Source organism: Hypanus sabinus, unplaced genomic scaffold (assembly GCF_030144855.1).
Source record: "Hypanus sabinus isolate sHypSab1 unplaced genomic scaffold, sHypSab1.hap1 scaffold_960, whole genome shotgun sequence".
NCBI classification, from domain to species: domain Eukaryota; kingdom Metazoa; phylum Chordata; class Chondrichthyes; order Myliobatiformes; family Dasyatidae; genus Hypanus; species Hypanus sabinus.
Window position 1 is genome coordinate 36782 of NW_026781816.1, and position 5987 is coordinate 42768.

Consider the following 5987-nt stretch of genomic DNA (forward strand, 5'->3'; position numbering starts at 1 on the left):
ATTTCAGGTGTGCGTGATGGGACCGCGTGGAGTGAATTTCACTTTGTGTGTGTGTGATGAGAAAGTGTAAAACGAGATTCACTCTGTATCTCACTGTTCCTTGACCCTGATTTCCAGAGCAAACTTGTTCCGAGGACTGGGTCACAAATAAAGATCGGTGTTATTACGTCTCCACGTTTGAAACATCTTCCCGCCAAGCGATGCAAGAATGTTCAAACCGTGACTCAAGGCTGCTGGAAATCAATTCAAGGGCTGAAGAGGTATGTGTCACAACACGAGAAGGTCTCACAGTAACACAGGAATCATCACACACCCCCGGGGTCATACTCAGAGTGAATCTCCCTCCACACCGTCCCATCACACACACCCGGGGTCAGACACAGAGTGAATCTCCCTCTACACCGTCCCATCACATACCCGGGGTCAGACACAGAGTGCATCTCCCTCCACACCGTCCCGTCACACACTCCCGGGGTCAGACACAGAGTGATGCTCCCTCCGCACCATCCCATCACACATTCCCTGGGTCAGACACAGAGTGAATCTCCCTCCACACCGTCCCATCACACACTCCCGGGGTCAGACACAGAGTGAATCTCCCTCCACACCATCCTATCACACATTCCCGGGGTCAGACACAGAGTGAATCTCCCTCCACACCATCCCATCACACACTCCCGGGGTCAGACACAGAGTGAAGTTCCCTTCACACCGACCCATCACACACTCCTGGGGTCAGACACAGAGTGAATCTCCCTCCACACCGTCCCATCACACACTCCCGGGGTCGGACACAGAGGGAATCTCCCTCCATACCGTCCCATCACACACTCCCGGGGTCAGACACAGAGTGAATCTCCCTCCACACCGTCCCATCAAACACTCCCGGGGTCAGACCCTCAGTGAATCTCCCTCCACACCGTCCCATCACACACTCCCGGGGTCAGACACAGAGGGAATCTCCCTCCACACCGTCCCATCACACACTCCCGGGGTCAGACACAGAGTGAATCTCCCTCCACAGCGTCCCATCACACACTCCCGGGGTCAGACACAGAATGAATCTCCCTCCACACCGTCCCATCACACACTCCCAGGGTCAGACACAAAGTGAATCTCCCTCCACACCGTCCGGTCACACACTCCCGGGGTCAGACACAAAGTGAAGCTCCCTCCACACCGTCCCATCACACACACCCGGGGTCAGACACAGAGTGAATCTCCCTCCACACCGTCCCATCACCGATTCGTGTCGTAATCAACATTGAGAATCTACGTGGGTAGTTTTCAATTCTTGGCATTAATCAAATAAATGTAATTTCCCAGATCTTTGTATCCCACAAACTTTTATACCGAAACCGTGCACACTGGATTGGGAAATGCGAAGCCGGGTGAGATTTGAACTGATATGTGGCGAGAGAGTTGGACATTGACATAGTCCTGACGGTTGAACGTGGGATTAGTTTACGATTAGACTGTAGGAGGTTGTCGGGAGCATGTGGTACAATGGCAACATTTTCGGGCCGGCACGGGTCTTTCGGGGAAGGACAGGGCAGTGGGGATATTTCGGAAACTGCCAGTGGGCAGTAGGGAGAGATCAGTGACAGGGATTATTTTGGTACTGACATATGTGGGTGAGCACAGCGCGGGGCAATGGAATCATTTTGGACATAGCGGCCGGGTTGTGAGGAGAGGAAGCAAAAGTGGGATTAGTTTAGTGAGTGATTTAGATCTGAGGGGTCGGAGAATGACAACTGGATTAAGTTGGAGACAATACAGGGCGATGGGCGCACAGTGGGTTAATGGGATTAGTTTGCGAACTGACGCAAGGATGTGGGAGAGTGGGTGCCAGTGGTACGTCTGGAGGCGGATCAGAGGCTCTGGCGAGAGCGAGGAGTAGGGGTATCAGTTAGGATACAGATACGAAGCTCTGGGCCGAGGGTTGGGCAGCGGAATTAATCTGGGACCGGCACAGGGCTCAGGGAAAAGTGTAGAACAGTGGGATTCATTTCGGGACAGCCATAACTCTGTGTAGAGACGGTGGGACTGTATGGTTCGATAGGAGAATGAAACAGATCAGAGGGGAGAGGGTGGGCCTGTTCGTTTCGTGTGGGGACAATCAGTATGAGGAAGCGGTTCGGTCGGATTAGTTTGAGAGACACAGGGCTGTGGGGAGACATTGAAACTGTTGTATCTGTCCGGGTACTGGCACGGGACCGGGGTGAGGGAGTGGATTAGTGGGATGAGTTCGGGGACATTACACAAGCTGTTAGTAGAGAGCGAATTCATGGGATTAGTTTATGGACGGTCTCCGCTCGGGTACTCTGCTGGAGCTGTTTTGTCTCTGTTGAAATTGTTTAACCCTTTTGGATAGGACTGTGGGCTTGGCCCTCCTGTACAATGCGTCCCCGGGGACGTCCGACTGTAGAGACTGCGAGCCACACGGAGGGAGTAATCCTTGTGATTCTGATCGGCGTTTCATCTGCGAGAAGTCTGCTCCTTTGTTCCCGGATATTCCTGAAAAGATCCAGGGTCTCTGCCAAAAGCCAGTGGAGTCGTCATGAATCAAGTGACTACTCCCATTTTCTCCTCCTTCTCTCTCCTTCACGCTCACTCCTAAATCCTTTCAAATTTGCTCCCCACCTACTCTGCCCCTCCCTCCTACTCCATCTCCTCCTCTTACCGCAAGCACATTCTCTGCACCAGACACCGACAAATCCCTCCAGCCATCTATGCCCTTCTTTCTCTCCATTCCTACCATCCCGCTCTTCCAAGCTACATCTACCATTCCCTCTGCCCCTCACCTCCCCAAATTACAAACTTTCTCCGCCCTCTCTTTCCCTGCAATCTGTGCACTCTCTCCCCTTTCCTCCCCCAGGAACTCTCTACCTCCCCTCCCCGTTATCTCTAAACTCTCCGTCTCCCTGATCCCTCTCTCTCTTTCTGCTTTCCACACACTCTCATCTCAACCCTGTGCCGTCTGGTGCTCGACAACCCAACCCTGGGTAAAAGGCTATGCTTAATACCTCTGTCTGTGCGCCTCTTGGGTTTATGGAAATCTGTAAATTTACAACTACTCTCCAAGGAATAAAATCCCAACTTTCCCTCCCTCCCACCAGAACTCAGTCCTCCGAGTTTCGGCAATATCCCGTAGAACTCACTGCACATTATATCCAGTTCACTTGCATTTCTCCTAAAGCAGGGCGGCCTCACCGACGTCTTGTACCGCGGCAACGTGACCTCACGTCTCCTGTACTCAGTGTGACTGGTGAAGACCAGTGGGCCAAGTGTCCTGTCTACCCCATCGGATGTTTTCCACAGGAATCTCTGTCTCCTTTATTATCTGAAACTTAGTAAACCTGGAAGTTGTTGTTTTGCTGCATCGATACGGAGCAAAGAATCAATGTAAATTACCAAAAAATCGTAATAAAAACCTGAAAAATGTGGAGGTGGTGCACATGCGTTCGTAAACGTGCTGCTAGAAGTACAGAAGGTGATTCTGAACGGTTGAGTGTTCAGGCTTCTGTACCCCAGACCCGATTGTAGCATTGAGCAGGGAGCTTGTCCCGGGGTAAGGGGCCGCACTGATGGATACCCCCTTCTCGAGGCATCGCATCTTGAAGATGTCCTCGATGCTGGGGAAGGCGCTGCCTTTGACGCTGGTTGATTCTACACCCCTCTGCAGCCTCCGGTGACCCTGTCCCTTGCGGCCTCCACACCAGGCGGCGATTCTACAAGTCAGAATGCTCCCAACGTCCATCTGCAGACATTTCTTTGTCTTCAGTGAAAGGCCAAATCTTCTCAGACTCCTGACGTTGTCACACTTTCTGTAATGGGAGAGCTATGCGTGGCGGTGACGGCAAGTGTTGACTATGGTCCGGAATACACTCAGACTCTGACGCGAAATAAACAAAACGACAGTGACGAAAATCAAAGATTAGATCACAATCTGTAGCATTAGAAATGCTAATACAGCACGAGCCCTTTAATTCTGCCGGACAATAATTGGCAGTCAGAACCTAAAAGGGAAAGTGACAGCTCACCATGCTCCGGGTAATGGAGGTTCCGAATCCCGGATGCCTGCCGATGCAGACACTTTCTTCCTGTTTACATGCCCAGTGTAGATCCTCTGAGAAGCTGACACTCAGCAACACAGGAACTTCAAATATGATCATAGGATAGAGAGGCAGAATTAAGCTCTTTGGCAAATCGGGTCTACTCCGTCATTTCATGATGGTCGATCCATTTCCCTCGCAGCTCCAATCTCCCGCATTCTCCCTGTACCTCTGCGTGGCCTGACTAATCAAGATTCTCTCCGCCTCTCCCTTAAACTTCAGGTCGTAGTATTCGCAGTCTGTTGTGGCAACAGATTCCATAGGTTCATCCCAGAAAGGCGAATGAAATTCTCCTCATCTGCGTTTTAAAATGACGTTCCACTATTCCACGTGGGCCCACTGGCCTTAGACTCTCCCGCCATAGGGAAACTTCTCTCCACATCTATTTTATCGAAGCCTTTAAGCATTTGATTGTTTACAAAAACACCAACCACCACCCTCCCACAACCCCACCATTCTTCTGGGTCACAGCCATGAAACGCCCCTGATTTGATAAAGGTTTCAATCACGGAATCATTTCCGTGAACTTCCTTTCAACCCTTTCCAATTCAAACACATCCGGCCGGGTTAGGTGAAGGACCCGGAACTGCTGACAATCTTCCTTGAGACCTCACCAGTGCTTTATAAAGCCTCAACGTTACACCCCTGCTGTTCTATTCTAATCCTCTCGACGTGAATGCGACATTGCATTTGGCTTCCTCGCCACCGACTCCGCCTGAAAATACATCTTTAGGGAATCCAACACAAGGACTCCCAAGTCTTTTTGTATCTCAAGTGTTTGAATTCTCTCCCCGTTTAGAAAATAGTCTGTGCCTTTATTTCCTCCACCAAAGTGCATGACCATACACATCCCGACACTATGATCCATCCGCCGCTTCTTTCCCCATTCTCTCAATCTCTCTGGAACATTCTGTAGCCTCTCTGCTTCCTCAGCACTATCGTTAGATCGGGGATTTCACTGCCGATCTGCACTGACTGAGGTTTCCCGATGAGGAGGACAGCTGCCCGGTGTTGTATTGTCCAGGTGGTCCAGTGACCAGTGGGGAGCGAACAGGGTCGTATCGGATGTAGACCTATTGTGCTCATCGTCAGGGTGCAGCGCGTCCAGCGCTGGAGAGAGGTTAACTCTGGGTATGACGAGACTCTCCAAACAATTAATCACAGCAGTTGTGAGTGTCACTGGGCGAGTGCAGTTGAGGAAGCTCACCCTACTCTTCTCGGGCATGGTGTCATTTTCCGCATTTTCAAGTAGGAGGGAAATTCCGTCTACAGCAGCGAGAGATTGAAGATATCCTCGGCAACTCCAGTCCACACTACAGTCCTCCCCATCTCCGCCACCTTGTCCCTCAACTACACCCCTCCCCGTCTCCGTCACCTTATCCCTCATCTACACCCCTCCCCGTCTCCGTCACCTTATCCCTCATCTACACCCCTCCCCATCTCCGTCACCTTATCCCCCATCTACACCCCTCCCCGTCTCCGTCACCTTATCCCCCATCTACACCCCTCCGGTCTCCGTCACCTTACCCCTCATCTACACCCCTCCCCGTCTCCGTCACCTTGTCCCGCATCTACACCCCTCCCCGTCTCCGTCACCTTACCCCTCATCTACACCCCTCCCCGTCTCCGTCACCTTACCCCTCATCTACACCCCTCCCCATCTCCGTCACCTTGTCCCCCATCTACACCCCTCCCCGTCTCCGTCACCTTACCCCTCATCTATACCCCTCCCCGTCTCCGTCACCTTATCCCTCATCTACACCCCTCGCCGTCTCCGTCACCTTACCCCTCATCTACACCCCTCCCAATCTCCGTCACCTTGTCCCTCATCTACACTCCTCCCCGTCTCCGTCACCTTACCCCTCATCTACA

General features: G+C 52.0%; 1 long non-coding RNA gene across 1 annotated transcript; it reads left to right on the forward strand.

Moving 5' to 3' along the window:
* The first annotated feature begins 210 nt into the window (after positions 1–210).
* LOC132390575 (uncharacterized) lies at positions 211–2435 on the forward strand. The gene is made up of 3 exons (XR_009510943.1): positions 211–260; positions 1327–1391; positions 2375–2435. It is a non-coding gene; the product is annotated as an uncharacterized LOC132390575 (long non-coding RNA).
* Positions 2436–5987: the final 3552 nt, after the last annotated feature.